Genomic DNA, 18,138 nt, shown 5'->3' on the forward strand with positions numbered 1-18,138 from the left:
CTTTGCCTACAGTTCTTCAGTAGCTCTCCATTTTTAGTTGGGATAAAATCCAAGTATAGTGTATGGTCTACAGCAGCCCCTGGGATTTGCCCTCCCTTTTATTCCATTCTCATCGTGTCACTGGTGTCACTGCCTGCCTTGCATTCACTATTTGATAGGACAACACTGCCCGTAAATCCCAACACATGATAGGCCTCCTCTTTTCAACAAGTCTTTATACATACTGCCCTATGTATACCCACATACTGCCTTATTTGCAAGACAAGATTAAGGAAGACATATTGTGTAATCTAATCACTTATAATGTTAAACCATAGAGGTATGTTTCAGGCTGAGAAAAGAGCTTGGATTCCTAAGTAGAAGAACGTTTTTGACAACCACAAGAAACTTTTTGCTGCTATAGAATAATAATGACAGAAGTGAAGAGGGTGTAAAACCAGAAATGCATTCATAATTATGGGACAGATGAAAGGTTTTAGAAGACATGTTCAAGGAATTGGTGATATGGTGGTATGATCATTGAAATGATTTATATGAATGGACAATCCATGTCCACATACAAACTCCAAGAGAAGTCATATCCTTGCCAGAAACCCACTTGGTGTGCCTGGCTTGAGACTAAGGGATGTCAATTCATCAGGCTCTCAGATTTGTACCCTAAATCTCCATGATAGAGACACATATGCAAGATAAACTATACAATTTACCACCCTGGAATTCTAAACTTCATCTGTTGACCCATTCTTTCCTTAGATATGGTGATATAATTTATGCTATAGCAACATTTGTCAAGACAATTCAACTAAACTTCTCCTGAAAAATCTTTAAAATCACCCATTTCATGGTACAATTTTCCCATAGTATTAATATTTTTTCCTGAAAATGTCCCTTACTATGTATGATATTATGTTATATGAAGTAAGCCCCTTTTGCATGCATAGTCTTCCCACATAGAAATATATGTGACCCACACATTACTGCCACATAGGGAAAGATTCCATCCAATAATTGGTGGAGAAATGAGATATGAACATTCTGATAATTAAAAATATTGCAGAATATAAAATAGCTGTTGAAAATAATAAGACTAGATGTTATCAAGCAGCTCCTGATACACTGCCATGTGAGTGGCAGTGACAATAATTACAATGGTATTTGAAAAAGGGTCAGAGAAGCTTTTTGAAAGGAGATGGAATTGAAGCTGGGTCTGAAAATACAGGCAAGATTTGAATGGACAGAAAGGAGAGGGCATTCTCAGTATGTGGGTCTGTGTGCTGCAATTACCACCTTAAGCAGATGATAAATTGTCTCTAATGCACGGTGAGATTCTCTCTCAGACAAATTATATAGCCAGTTCTACAAGTGGGACTTCCTTAGCTGTCATGGAAGTTCCATAGACTGAGCAAATGATGGGCAGATTAAAAGAGACAACAGTGAAAATCCTGTTTTCTTCGTAAACTCAATAAGGCATAAGGCTGGAAAGCTTCAAAGGAAAGCTGTCATTAGTGTGTGGATGAGCTGTATATGAGGCTGCCTGATATGGTGTTTTCATGTCCCATGTTTTCACGGTATTCAGCAAACACTGATTGAATGACTACTGTGTACCTAGCATGAGTATCCTTCTTTACCTGCTTCTGAATACCTTCTGTTATTCTTAATGCTGATCTTGGACAAGTTTTCTTCCATTAATCTCATGATACAAATTTATCCCACTTTTAGCCAAGTGAGAATAAATAAAAGCAAAGACTTTGTAAGTCGAAATTGACTTGAATCTCAGCCTCTGGTATTATTATCTATGTTACCTCTGTCTATTTCTTTATCGCCTCTCTGAATTTTAGTTTCCTCATCCATAAAATAAAAACAACAAAATTTTCTCATACATTTTACCAGCAACCTTGATAAGTAAGACAGGGTTCCCAACCATCAGTGTGCATTAAAAGTGCCTGGGAATTTTTTTTTTTTTTTTTAATTTAAGCCTATGCCCTATCTCTAGAAATGTTGGCTTAATTGAACTGAGGGGCTACTGAACATCAGTGTTTCTTGCATCTTCCCCAGGTGGTTGTAATTTGCTGCCAGAGATAAGAATCTTTGAGATAAAGTATATAAAGTAGCAATTGCAATGCTTAAACACAGTACCTTAGTAAATACTAGCTAGTGCTTCTTACTTGCTTTTACTCCAGTTTTGATATTGTGACTAGGAAAATAAGATATTTGTAAGATATATTCTAGAAGATTTGTATCTGGAAGATACAGACAACCATTACAACACAATAAGGTAACTCAATTAAAATGGCTAAAACAACTGAACAGGTATGTAGTTTTGACAAAGAAAATATATGGGTAGAAATTAAGTACATAAAGTGATGCAAAAAATAGTCATTAGAGAAACATAAAGTAAAACTGCTATGCTCTACCTTATGTGACTAAAATTAATAAAGACTAACCATACCAACTGTTGATGAGAATGTAGAACAACTTAAATGTTCATACATTGCTTGTTGGAATGTAAAATGATGCATCCACTTTACAGAACATTTTGGCAGTTTCTCAGAGTGTTAAACATTTTTCTACTATATGACCCAGACATTTCAATCCTAGATATTTACGCAAGAGAAACAAAAGTATGTGTCCACATAAAGTCTTTGTATACATATGTACAAAGCAGATTATGTGTAATAGAAAAAAACTTGAAGCAACATATATTTCCATCAACAGGTGCATGAATAAACAAATTCTGGTATATCCCTACAATGGAACACTACTCAGCAATAAAAATAAATGAACTATTTGCATTCAACTATATGAATGAATCTAAAAATAATATGCTGAGTGAAAGAAGACAAAAGTAGTGCATACAGTATAAGTCCACTTATATAAAACTCTATAAAATGCAAGCTAATATAAGGTGATAGCATATCAATGATAGTCTATGTACCAGGTAACAATAGGAGGGAAGGAGAATGGAATTTCAATAGGGAATGAGGAAACTGGGAGGGATAACAGATGCATTCATTATCAATTACAGTGATGGTCTCACAGATATATTCATATGTCAAAAGGATCAAATTGTATACTTTAAATATGTGAAGTGTATGGTATGTCAGTTATACTTCCTTAAGGCTGTATTTTAAAAAAAGACTGAAAGTAAGTTTTTACCCCCCCATGCCCTTCCACTTTTCACCCTGTTTGGATTCCAAAGATCTTTACATCTCTTTGTGCTATGCATCCCCATTGTTTAGCTCACAATTATTAGAGAGTATATGTAGTGTTTTTTTCTCCATTTCTGAGATACTTTACTTAAGATGATGGTCTCCAGTTCCGTCAAATTGCTGCAAAAGACATTATTTCATCCCTTTTTATGGCTAAGTAGTACTCCATGGTGTGTGTGTGTGTGTGTGTGTACCATAATTATCACAAATAAAAGATAATTCATTTCCTTGAGGATCTCTATTCCTAATATTTGCTGAGGCCTTTATAATTAAGCAGGGCCAATTGTTTCTCCCTAACCTTTCAGTATCAGAATCTCTTTTGATCATTATATGAATTAAGGACAAATCCATAATTTTTTGGTAACGTCTTTCATTTTATTTTTGTTAGGTTATCCATCACATTTAATTAAATGAACATAAGAAGCTACCTGTAGTGTTACTACCTATGTCTAACTTTCAAAAGATTAGGGAAATGCTATATTTATTAAAAGTTTGAGAAATGAAGAAAAAGGAAAAGAAAAAAGAAGGACCAAAAGCATATATATGAATAGAGGGCTGGGGTAGAAATATAGGTAAAAGACTCACCCAAATAATCTGCTTACTTGTTCCAGTTTCAATGGTTTTCAAATTGTTTTTGAGTCTATATTATTGTGTTAGGAAAGACATTATGCATGGAATGATCTACTTTTTAGTGCAACATGTATTAATATTAGTTATCTATTACTTCCTAGAAAATTACCTAAAATTGAGATGCAGAAAATAACATTAATTGTCTCAGTCCAAAGACTGAAGCTGGAATCCTTCAGCACAGGAGTGTAGCACCATGCAAGAAGTCCAGCAACACTGGACTATAATGTTGGAGAGATCACATGGAGATATTCCTTAGAGATAGTGGGAAGTGCCCGAGGAGTCCCAGCTATTCCAGTTCCAATCATATGAGTCTTTCTGCGCGAGCAGCACACACATTCTATCCCCAGACTTCGAGCTGTCCCAGACAATATCTACTGCAGCAGAGATGAGCTACCTCTGCCAATTCTTGTCCAGATTATAGATTCTTAAGCAAAATAAATGTTGTTCTAAGCCACCACATCCTGTGGTTATTTGTTACATGCATTAGATGATATTGATACCTGTAGGTAGGATGCTGCCATAATAAAACCTAAAGTATGTTGGTTTGGGGACTGAGCAGAAAGTGAAAGCTGGGAGAATCTTAAGGACACAGTGAAAATGTAAAAGGGCTAAAAAGGACTATTAGTGGGAAAATCAAGGTCTCCCAAAGGGCCTAAGGCTGGGGCAGGGAGCAGTCTGGATCGAGAGCTAAACACTAGGTGCCAGGGCATGTGCCCATCGACTTCAGATCAGATAAAATTAATAGGTCTTAATTAGGAAAACAGATTTTGTTCTAAGTTCACCCTGTAGTCACACACTAGTTTAAACAATAGAATGACATGGTATCATTTGTGCACTAGAAAAATTACTCTGTCTTCATGTGGAGAATATATTTCAGTGATTCAAACCAAAATAGATCAGTTAGGAGAACTGTCCAAGTCAGAGGTGAAGAAGCCTTGGGCTAAGGTGGATATACATAAACAAATGGAGATAGAGTGGATAGGCTGGGGATATATTTTGAGATAAACACAGCAGCTAGGAAAGACTTGATGAAAAAAGACAGATGTGTAGCAACGGTAAGTTTCCACTTTTATTTGAAGGCTCTTAAGAAGGTCACATGAAATAATGAGTCTGTAAGTGTTTTATGAATATAAAGCTTTTCAAAAAAACTATCATGACATTTCATGACTGCTGCCATACCAAGAGCTCTAAGCAGGTTTGCTCGACTCTGCTTCCAAACCTGCCCTCTACAGCACAATGCATCTTGTTGAATAGTCTTAATGCATACATGAATACCATATAATGCTCTGCCTGCTTTATGGATGAACACTGACTATATCTAAATGGTATCTATATTTCCTTTGAATACTGCAAACTGGTATTTGATCATTTCATTTTCCTACAGAAGATGAAACATTATGATTTTCAATAATCCATAAAGGCAGACATTTGTTTCCTTTGTGAAACTGTACCCTTCAATGATTATTCCTCACATTAATCATAGTAAAAGCAATGCTTAAGGTAATCTCTTTCTTCCTGCAGATAATAAATGTCTGCTGTTGACAGAAAAAGTGTGGAAAGGTGAAAGGCAGGGTGAGCTCTGTGTGTTTGTGAGATAAACAACTGTCATCATCTTCTAAGAGCATGGCGATCGTGTGAGGCCAAAGTTGCCTCTTTATATAATGATGACAATAAAACTAATTTTTCTCTGACTGATGATTCAAAAGATTTCACTGGGGATATCTAAGCTATAATTTCTGTCCAGAAGTCTAACTTTATTTAATACCTATAAATTCATAGCTCATAGTGTTAAACACTGAAGAAATTAGCATCTGAAATTTCATTTACTGCTACTCTCATCTCTAAAAATTATTGGTGACTTATTGGTACACTGAACTCCAGGATAACCTAGTTGTTCCCTCACCAGAAATGACCGAGACCCTAAACGACGTGAGAACTTGAATGTGAGTCTAATCTAGAATGTAAAAAGTATGAAATGCAATCGGATAAGAAAAATAACAATAAGAAAAGTAACAAATAATATTACTTGTTTTTAATCAACAACCTTGGGGACGCATTTTAATGGGTCTATAGCAATAAATTCCATTTGGCATTGCTTATAAGCAATAAAGATAAGGAAATGACATTTATTTAATGTCCGTTTTGTCTCTGTACTTTATGAATGGTTTCCATAGATTGCTTCATTTAATTCTGATGAAATCCAAGAGAGTTCTGTGTCACTACAAAGCGTTTTGCCAGATTTTTATAAATGAGTATAAATGAGACTTAGATAGGGAAAATGTGACTCACCTAGGTCATAAAAATTTCTCAAGTTTTATAAATGTTGTCATCGTTAAAGGTAGCTATGTCTGACTCCAAGCTTATGTTTTCTCTCTTATGCCAGGCTAGAGCATGTATAATGATTTCAAAAAAAATTTAAATGGTGTTTTGAAGTGATTTTAACACTTTTAAAAATAATGTTTTCTTCATAGTACTGCACATGTGCCACAAAATTTCTAAACTCTATGACCATATATGTTTAATCCACTTTTTTTAGAATATGTTGAATGTCTAGAAAACTCTCACACATTTAAGACTAACTTGGATCTCATAATCCAGACCAAACATGTTCCCTTTTGGGATGGTTTCCCTGATCCTGACAGGAAGAGATTACAGCTATCTTACCCACAACCCAGTCATACACTCACACATTGCATTCAATTAACTAATTGTTAACAACCTGTTTTCCTCTCCAAGCTTTCTAGGAGATACTTCACAGAAGTGCCCATGTATTACTCAACTTTGAATCTTCACTTCCATGTGAGGTCCCCGGCCTATAGTTGTCATTAAATTAACATTTGCTTAATTAATATGCAAGCACACAGTAAATGTAAAACATTTTAGTGATTATTATATCTCTGATATTTGTATCACTACATCTCCAGCTGGGTAAGGAAGACAACTCAACAATAATCAAAGAGAAAATGTTAATTTCCAAGTAATTGATGTAGACAATAAGAAGTTCAGATACATTTTCCCTTTTGTTATAGTGCTCTCATTAATGTGCTCTTTTAGCTCATTTTATCTCCAAGACATATGAACAGTTTAGGTTTTTTAAATATATCTGGAAGTTGGCCAGGCGCTGTGGCTCACGCCTGTAATCCTAGCTCTCTGGGAGGCCGAGGCGGGTGGATTGCTCGAGGTCGGGAGTTCGAAACCAGCCTGAGCAAGAGCGAGACCCCGTCTCTACTATAAATAGAAATAAACTAATTGGCCAACTAATATATATAGAAAAAATTAGCCGGGCATGGTGGCTCATGCCTGTAGTCCCAGCTACTTGGGAGGCTGAGGCAGAAGGATCGCTTGAGCCCAGGAGTTTGAGGTTGCTGTGAGCTAGGCTGACGCCATGGCACTCACTCTAGCCTAGGCAACAAAGCGAGACTCTGTCTCAAAAAAAAAAAAAAAAAAAAAATATATATATATATATATATATATATATATATATATATATCTGGAAGTTAAACTAAATGTCCTGCAAAAATACATCAATGCATTTTGATGAATATATGAATGAATGGATGGATGGATGAATAAATATGTGAATGAATGAAATTCACATATAGGGTGAGATATATAGCTTAGTTCTAACCACTACAGATATCATACCTTTTTCATTTAAATATATAAGGATCAAGACTGATTAAGTTCTAGTACTTAATGTATGCTTAACTGTGTATAGCAAAGAGATGGCCATGTTTCTTTCCTACCATATAGAATATTAAACCCAAAACCTTCCTAAATTTTAAATTCTCTCAGGAGATATAAATAAACACTTGTGTCATGTGGGAGGTAAAACAAATTTCAAGGGAGACCTAGAGGAATTTAATAATAATGACTAATCTTTCATTCAAAAAAATTTCACACTGCCTAATAAATAACTCCATATTACAGATCCCTTACTTGATGTTTTAATGCATGATCTATGATCCTTAAATAAAGTCCCCAACATAAATTGATTTGCTTATAGCTACACCACTTGTTAGAAAAAGAGTTCTGTGCAGACACAACAATAAGGACAATGATAAAAGATACAAAAGGAGGCAAATGAGAGAGAAAGAGAAATAGAGAATGAGAGAATTATGAGTATGTTCAAAATCACAAATACTTCACAGTAGACAAACACTACCTGTGGAATGAATCCTAAAGGACAAGAAGGAATTCACCAGGAAAATAATGAGAGAGAATTCAAGGAATTCTCTGAATATTACCCTGTGCAATATCATAGAAGCATGAGAACAAAGAAGAGCTGAGAAACTTTTGGAGTTCTGTTATCTTTTATTTTATTTTATTTTATTTTTTGACAGAGTCTCACTCTGTTGCCCTGGCTAGAGTGTCATGGCTTCAGCCTAGCTCACAGCAACCTCAGACTCCTGGGCTCAAGCAATCCTCCTGCCTCAGCCTCTCAGGTAGCTGGGACTACAGGCATGCGCCACCTTGCTTGGCTAACTTTTTCTATGTATTTTTAGTTGGCCAATTAATTTCTTTCTATTTTTAGTAGAAACGGGGGGGGGAGGGCGGAGAGTTGTCTCACTCTTGGTCAGGCTGGTCTCAAATTCCTGACCTTGAGTGATCCTCCCACCTTGGCCTCCCAGAGTGCTAGGATTATGGGCACCAGCCACCTCACCTGGCCTGGAGTTCTGTTATCTTGAACATACAGTGGGCTGATAAAAAGGATATGGGATGAGGCTAGAGCCGCAGGCCGGAGGTCAAGTTTCAGAGGGCCTTTTATGCCATGTTAAACATGCTACATTTCACTCAGTTGCCAGAGAGGACTCAGTGAAAGGTTTTGAGCTGATCATACTGGCATTTTGGAAAGGCTACTCTGGTAGCCTGGGAAGCCTAGATGGAGGAGTGCTAGTGAATTAGGAGGCAGTGAGGGGATCTGTTAAGAGGATATTGCCAAAGGCCAGGTGAAAACACTGACAGCAGAAAATAAGGAAGATCTGAACTAGGGAAGTGCCTGTGGGATGGAGAGGACAGATGGAAAATAGCTTTACAAGGCAAATTACATATGAGATAGTAACCTCTTTTATGTGGTTGGGAAAATGAGGGAGAAATTTAGACTATTCCTTGAGTTTCCACATGAGTAGTAGTGGAACCCGAATTATCAGTGCATAGATCAGTATATTAACAAAAAGTGTGTGGTTCAAAAGTTGAAATATGTTAGTGCACATCCATATATTTTTATTTGAAAACATGTAAGATAATTCAAGCCCTTTTTTCAATGTGATTAGATATCTCTGACTCTGCAGAGGAGAAAGGAGAAATGCAAATTAAAAAAAAAATTTTGTAAAGTCTTTTATTCTGAAACATAAATACTATAGTCCTTTGAATTTTGTTTTTCTAAGTGAATTTTTATGTTTCACCTTTATGGATTGATAGTCTGAATTACGCACATGACACATGCTTTCTGTCTTCCAGTATTGTTCTGATGATTGGGCCATCAATTTCCAACCCACTGGCTATCACCTTTTTTCCTTCTGATTTAGCCATCCTGCTTTTTAAAAACTTTCCTCTTTTTCTATCAATTCCAAAAATGTATTCATGCTCAGATACAAAAGAAATATTTTTTTCAACATAAATTTGAGTGTTGAACAGACCACATTTTGATTACTTTTGAAGAATTTGCAAGGAGAGAAAGGAGAAGGGATGAGACGAAAAGTTATAGCCTCTATAATCTCATGAAGCAGCAAACAGCAGCTTATACCAGGAGATTTATCAGTAACTCTCTAATGTGGCCTTATGTTTTTCAGTTATATATTCACCAATAATCATTGACTGGGAAATGATATACCTGGGCACAATTATTTTCTTTCCTTCTTTTAGTTTTTAAATGCTTCGTGATAAGTATACCTGGGTGGCTTGACAGAGTTTTTAGTGGGGTTAGGCTAGTTGGCTTGTGTCCTTGCAAGGAACAATTTGCTTGCAGGAGGCATTCTTAGTTGTTAAGTTCTATGGAACTCAGTGCATAGATATGTGTGAGATAACTTGAAACTGCCACACTTCACGCCACATTTTACGAAACAGACTGGGACATTAATTGAAAATCTAACCTATTACACTTCATTTTTTGTAAAATGTACAAACATTCTTTACAACTTTGACATTTTAGTAATCACTTAGAGGAAAAAAAAAATTGGACAAATCATACGGGAAGATAGTTATCTTCCATCCTTAACAAATCTGACTGCTTTGGAAATAATCAACTCATAAATATTTAGCTAATATACACCCAGAGCAATGGATTGTGCAAAATTAAATGCCTCATTGAAACAATTAATTTCAAATGCTATGATTTATTGAGCATACTTTACTGGAAATTTAATAAAAATATGGACTCAAAGTAATTTGAGCAGAGGATGTTTTCACTGTCTTTGATTTCTGGCCAACATATATTCCTTCTTACCCTGCAGGTGAACCTCAAGAAAGAGCAAACTTCCAGGAAAGCTCGCTAATTGAATTTGTGGGTCAGATTTTGATGAGAGAAGGCGATGACCACAGATTGTAAAAAGACTAAATAAATAAATAAACAAAATGAAGTAATCCTTTTATATTTCACATACCTCCTGCAGTTAAGCCCTCAGGGAAGAAAATGCCACTTCAGTAAAAGCTGTTGTCATCATCTGTCCATTTCAAAAGAATACCACTCATGCTTCTCAGAGCATCAATAACCAAATATATCCTCCAGGCATCTGAAACATTCAGGCCTGAAATTTCCAGTAAGCAGCCTTGTGCTTGGGCTTTAAGCAAGAGTTTCCCACATCAGTAAAAGCAACAGGAGTAGCAACAAAGACTGGGGTAGGGAGCTGGAGAGGTGATAACTGAGTGGAAGTAATGGAGAAGTAAAGGGTGATGGGAGAGAACCTACTTAGTGTCTTGGGTTAGTCCAATCTATCTGAATTTGTAGCAGAAAGGACACTGAAGCGGAACTCTACAGTCCTGGGTTCTAGTTCCAATCAAGTTGTTATTGACCTCAGGAAAGTTATTCTGCTTTTCATTAGGCACAGTTTTCTCACCTGTGAAATAAAATGAGACAAAAGGGGAAGATACACGCTAAGGTTTCTTCCAATTTAGGCACTAATTAACTCTCATCTTACAAGTTTCTCTCTTTAATTTTACAAAAGTCAAATACATCTTCCAAAAATGTTTAGGCTTGAAGACAGCTGATTTTCAATTTGTAAATATTTATTAATGATCAGTGAAGAACCAGGTGGATCTTGATTTTGGTAAATTTCTCTTTTGTGATCATAATTCAAAACATTTCTAAATTGGGATAAACTCTTCGATTTTTATTATAATTTCTGAAGCATAATGTTATAATAAATCATTTCCCCCAAATATTATAAATTACATTTTCAAAACTTAACATTGGCTTCTAGATAAGTATGGATTTTGTTGTTATTTAGTATTTTTATTTCCCACCAATAACCTGTACTTAGGCTACAAACCCAATCCTGTCTTTTTTCATCCCAATAACCTAAGCATGAAACATGATGTATCCATATTATTTAACATTGAATGACTGCCATCTTGCCATGCATGGGGTAGATGGCCTGGCCATGCAGATTTCTGAATGTGTAACTGAATGTGAACAAATGATTGTTCCCAGTGTTGTCTGAAATTCCTGAAAGTTTAAGAATATAAACTAAATTTGGATTTCTGCATGACTTGATCCTGCATTCCAATCTACCTAAGAAGAAACTTGTATCTTTAGTGCCAAACTCTCAGTTTATGGACAAATAATGCTCTCCAATCACCAAGAAAGAAAGAAAATACACACATAATCAACAGACATGGATGAAGCATGGGAAACATGTTGTTTATCGCTGGCTTTGTGTGTGTGTGTGTGTGTGTGTGTGTGCACGCACATGTGTGTTTTCAGTTTTGTATGACACTTAATATACAGGCTTTCACCAATACCCACTGCTTGAGTTTCTCAAAGTTTTCTTACATTAGGAAAGCACAACAAACTTCATCTTATAAGCATGAGGCTTTTTACCATTGCCATCAGCAATGTCATAGCATTTTTCTGGTAGTTGGTTATTTAAGACACTTCGGTGAGCTTAAATCATCAGGTCTGAATCCTAATATGGTGAAAAATAAAAAGTAGAACCTTGTTTTCTCAGACTGTGTTATTGAATTGCTTGCTTTTTGTTTTGTTTGTTTTTTAAATTTTCCACAAAATATCCCTGCTGTAATGGGCTTTGTACAGGTAGGTTATCATTTGAGAAGTAGTCCCAAGGAGGAGCAGTGGAGGAAAAGGATGAAATAACAAAGAAGGAGGAAAATCTAATCCAAAAATATTTCATTAATTTGGTTCACACTGTGGGCAACCAGGGCTTAATTTTAAGGTGAGAGTTCTGAGAAGCTGAGCAGAATATCCTCAGAATTGTCCTCCCAAGAGACAGAATTCAAGAGTTTTACCCACTCGCTGCCACTCCCTATCATTCAAAGGTTGTCTGAAGGTTATTTAAATCCTTCGCACTTTCAGGTTTCTCTGTTCAGCTGGCCATAGCCAAGGCTGGAGTTAAAGGGCTCACGGAAAGGATGTGAGTCAGGAATAAGAAGTGCTCTATACATTGGCCACATTACATGGCAGAAAGTAAGCTCTCAATAAGTGTTTATGATTTTTATGTGCCAGAAACTATGCTATGGGTTTTGGTGATTTCTGAGGACTGAATATTATTATTCTCATTTAACTCATTTAATAGATATTAATAATAACCCCATGACAAAAGGAAGAAAAGAGGAGAAGGGTAAGAAGGAGAAGGAGAAAAAGAAGTCAGGTAATTTACCCAAAGTTACAAAGCTAATAATTAATTGAATCAAGATTAAAATTCAAACAGCACACCCCTGCTTTGTAGTTTAAGAGAGATGGTATATCATAATGGAAAAGAACATCACAATCAGTGAGAAGTGTGTGTGTGTGTGTGTGGGGGGGGTCCTGCATCATGGATAAGTCATAAGCTTGAATCCATAGAAAACGGATTTAAATGATGACTGTAGAGCTTATCTATGTGTCATTGATCAAGTGATTCAAACTCTCTAAATATTAGTTTAATTGTAGTTGTATTTTTTCTGCTCCAAAATTATTTGGTTCAATAAATATTGCCTTTTTATTCTATTCTGTATAATCTTTATGTTAAACCAACATGTCTCTGACTCAGAGACATTGACATTATTGGCCAGATAATTGTGTGTGTATTGGGGGTAGAGGCTGTCCTGTGTGTCATAAGATGCTTAGCACTATATTTGGTTTCTATCTACTAGATCCTAGTGGAACTTCACCTTCAGTTGTGACAACTAAAACAATTTCCAAACATTGTCATATGTCCCCTGTGGAGGGAAAATACTTCTTCCCATTCTCGTTAAGAATTGCAAACCATTGAGCTGGATGACACCGAAGACCAACTATGCTTACATATATTTTATGAAGCTTGTTATCAAGAAGGTTAATGAAGTTTTTTGGAATGTGGTCTACAACCAGAGTCATGGATGAAAGTTTATCTCATAAAATAGTAAAAAATTTAGATGGCTTGTTTTAGGACTCAGAAAATGTTACTCCAAGTCATGTTGAGCTGAAGGAGACAGGAAAGAAGGCCTCAGGAGCAAAAGGTCTCCTAAACCTTCTCCCACCCTTTTGTCTCTTTCCCCTCTTTTTCCCTTAAGCAAGTTATAGAAACCAGAATTCCTCTTCTTCAGGGTGGGACACAAAAACTAGAATTTCTCTTCCAAAGAAAGCCATTAAACCTAAAACTGTCATTATGACCTTTTCCCATCTCCCTTGAAGACCCTCCTGTGACAAGTGTCCTGCTGTATAAAGGAGGACATTAATACTATGCAGAAAGGCCAAGAAGAATCTGAACAAATGGGCCTTGCTAAGTTCTTCCCAGTTGGCTATTAAATTATATCCTTTTTTCCCCAATAATGTTTTTCCACAGCTAATCGCTTCTTTCTTCACACTTAGTTTTTCCCTGGATCTTCAGATCTTCATTTCTAAAGCCTATTACGTCATGTAAAACTTTGTTAAATAGATTTGTTATGCTTTTCTCTTGTTAATCTGTCTTCTTTTAGAGGAATGTCAGCTGTGGACCTTACCAGGGTTGAAGAAAAGATGTTACTTTTCGCCCTACACCCTCAAGAGGTTTCTTAATGCTCAATATTGATCTACCAAGGTAATGAAATTTCCTTTGATGCATTCAGATTTGGGCTATATTACTGTTTAGATTTGCTTCCTAAACCTGTAAGATCTTGAGTCTGTCACTTCACCTTCATTATTAAACAAATAGGGAAAATAACATTGTCTCGGTGAACTATCATAACAAAACCCTGTCAAATAAAACACCTAACTCTGTGTTTAACACACTGCTCAAAAATAATGGCTATTATTGCTCACAATAACTATGCTTCTTAAGATAGTGAAATATGATTTTGAAGGCCATGTGTTTTGCATTAGGATTTTAGATATCTTCTGCCTCCTCTATAATTTTGATGGGATGCTTGTAGTTAGCTTTTATTCCAGGACAAACTCAAGCGAAGTCAATTTGATTCGACACAACAAGCAATCATTAGTTATTTTCTGTTGTAAAGATTAAATGAGCTGGCATCAAGCACTGTGCAAAATAAAGCTTTATGTATACTAAATATTAATAAATCTTGACAAAATGGTGATGATTCTTTGCCTGCTTCTTTTCCCCTTTCATGTCTGTCAGTGGCCAGACACTTTGCTAGGTATTTTTGGAGATTCGCAGTTGAATAAAACCTGGATTTTTACCCAAAGGAGGTCATGATACAGTAAAAGGACATTTCTCAAATTCTAATTTGCACATGAATCAGCTGGGATCTTGATAAAATGGAGATTTTGATCTTGTAGGTGTTAGAGACTCTGTGTTTCTACCAGGTTCCAAGTGATAACAATATGGTTGCTTTAAGGACAGCCCTTTGAGTTGCAAGGTAGTAGGGGATGGCAGTCATGCTATAAGGGAGAAGATGTGAGGTCTCAATAAATATTCGGTTAACAGATACATGAGTGAAGGCTGTGTTTTAGAGTAACAGTGGACATGCTAGTTTAAAATTGTGGAGAGGGAGTTCAAAGGTGCTTCAGGTGGGGGGCATAAGTCAGAGAGGTGACTGAAATCAAAGGATGCTTTAAACACTGATTCTCAAAGTGCGGTACCCAGACCAGCAGCTTCAGCATCATCCAGAAACTTGTTGGAAATATAAAATTCTTGAGTCCCACCTAAATGTACTAAATGAGAACATTCAGTGATAGGGTTCAGTATGCTGTGTTTTAGCAATCCCTCTAGTTCATCCTCATGCACATTAAAGTTTGAGAAACACCTGCTTAAAGAGAAGATGGTGATTTCAGATTATTTAGAGCGTAGTGTATATGAAGAAGAATAAAATAAAGTCTAAATGGATTATAACATCAAGGATGTGGTGGATAGCTCAGGCACTCCATTGATTCTAATCATAGGGCTGACAGGACAAACATTATTTCCCTGCCCAGCCATGCTCAATACCCAAAGCACTTAATGTATCCCACGTTGACATACTGTTACCTCGTCACAGAGGAACAAGGACAAAGCTGACTGGTGAAGGTCTGGAAACTTTGACTAGAGAGAGTGGAAGCTGAAGCTGAGAAGAGGGCAAGGAGAGGCTCAGGGGACATACTGTGAGTAATTGCACTCGGGCATGATTCAGAGGTGTGGGGAGGCTCTTGAATCAAAAAATGGGCTTTGGAGAGGTAGAATACAAATGTCACAAATCCAGGAAGCTAAATCAGACATCGGAGAAGAAATGAGGAGAGACTGAAGCTCCACAGTAATTGACAGAGACAGAGGGGCCAGATGAAAAGGACTCTACTTGATATTAGAGGAACCTCAAGTTGTGGAGGCACAGCTTAGACACAGTGATCCCACACTCCAATGCCAGCACTGCCTCTGTTAATGACAGATCTGTCCATCAAGCACACAAAGAACCCCTTAGTAATAGGCAATAAAGCACCTGTTACCTTCTTATCAAGTGCATAACAGGGTTCTGTTGTTTTTGTTGAATTCTGAATAATTTCTTTAATCAGTGCTAACAAAGTCTTAATATTTATTTTTTTTACATTTATGAAAACAAATTGTTTCTCAAACTTAGCAGATGGCCAAAATGAACATTTTTCAAAGACCTTGGGAGTGAAGAAGAAGGAAAAATATGGAAATGGTAAAGTGAAAAGAACCCAGCACTAAATGATAGAAATACAGAATTGTAGCCAGTTCTGCCACCATGTCTGTGATTTGGGTGAGTTGCTTTCCTTCTCTCTAAGCTTCTGTTTCCTTATTCACTGCAGTACAGATTCTTACCTTCTCTACAAAACCCCAGTGTTAAATACAATAATCCTTGAGAAAGCTATTTTAAAATTGCAAATGTCTAAGTACAGTATTATTGAGAAAACTAGTCTGAAACCAACCTTGTCCTTTGCTTCCTTCCTGGCCCTTTTAGTCCTTTGAGTTTGAGAAAATTCATAACTCAGCCACATAGATATAAACATTTTGAAATTATTATTATTTCTTTTACAGTTATTCATTTTGAGATATCTAATTATCATTTTCTTCAAAATCTTTTGACTATCAACATCATCAATATTATCAAATAAAAAAATAAATTTTCTGTCAACCTTGGAGAAATATATGAATTCGTGCTGAAACTACAGGCTCTCAGTTATTTTTTTTTCTTGTTTCTTTACAGGTCCTGTTCATTTCTTATTTACTGATAAGTAAATAAAAGGATAGGCATTGTTATCTTTCTTATACACTATTCACCTTGGAAGAAGACACTGAGGTTTTGTTTTCTCACGTACAATATAAGTGAAGTGTTTATCATAATAAAAGCTAATATTTATGAGTGCCTGCTGTGGTCATGTATTTAAATTTATTAAAATTGACTACTTTTCCAACTCATCAGGTGGTTGAAATAGGCACTCTCCAAATAGCTTGTATGGTGAATAGATCATCCAGGTTACTTTAGCTGAATTATTTTGTTTCCTCTTCACAGCTCCCGTAAGTATTTCTCTGCTTCCACTTTTGATGAATAGTTTAAAATTAGAGATACTAAACGACTCACCCAGTTGTATGAGTCCAGAGCCTTTAGTCTTAACTATTACCCCATAGTGTGTAGAGAGAGAATTAATCTTGTCATGACTCTCGGATGTCAATTTGTCCATTACTTACTTTCTATCACACGATGCATGTTTTCTCCCTTGTACAGCATACATAATTCCTAGTATTCAGTAGGCACTCAGGAAATGATATTGAATAAATGTATCAAATGCTTATAAGGCAGTCTCTGGGTTCAAGGGGTATGACAAATTAAAAAAACAGAAAATGTGTGATCATTTCTATGATAGAGGAAAATTGTCTAGGAACAAATCTTAAAAAAGCCAAAAAACAAACAAAAAAACAAAAAAACAACTGTTTATGGGAGGAAGGAAATGTTCCCATTCTTTTTATAATCCCTATCTTGGGAATGATCTATCTAAATAACATAGACTCAGTATTAGATTATTCAAGGTGAACAGAAATGACTTTTCCTCCATTCAGTCAGGATAAATCTGAGTTTTGAGATATGAGTTAGAGTTAGCCAGACAGGAAAAGGAGGTCCAAGAAGACACATGAAAGAATCGTTGCATTGGCAAATTTCATGTAATAGTTAAGTTTGGGAAGTGCCAGGAACAAAAGTAAAGAATGAGATTGTAGTTGGGAGCAAGATATTACACGCCATTGGTAAAGAATTTTAAACATACTCTGGAAATAAGACATTCCAGAGGAGGAGTGATGAACTCATGATTTGAATATCAGAAAGATCATTCTAGTGGCTGTGTAGAGACTGGATGGAAGAGGACTAGACTTGATATGTGGAGTACATAAAGAAGGCTATAAAATGGTTCAGGTGAGAGATGATGAAGCTCAGAATGAAGGCTGCAGCATCAGTATGAATGTAGAGAAAGGGCAAGGGTGAAATATATGAAAAAAAAAATATTTTTAAAGAAAAGTCTCATCTCAGGCCCAGAGGTAGAGAAAAAGGAAAACGGTCCACCAAACAGCAAGCTATGTCCCCCAAGATGTTGATGAAGCAGATGCCTTGGCGTGTATTCAAATTAAATTTTGTAGCTTTCCTTATTACCTTATTAATTGTTCCTATTCTTTCTTTGGCAGCATACGGCAACATGAATTTCAAGCACTAAAATTCAAAATCCAGATGTGTGGAAGAAATA

This window comes from Microcebus murinus, chromosome 20, assembly GCF_040939455.1.
Source record: "Microcebus murinus isolate Inina chromosome 20, M.murinus_Inina_mat1.0, whole genome shotgun sequence".
NCBI classification, from domain to species: Eukaryota; Metazoa; Chordata; class Mammalia; order Primates; family Cheirogaleidae; genus Microcebus; species Microcebus murinus.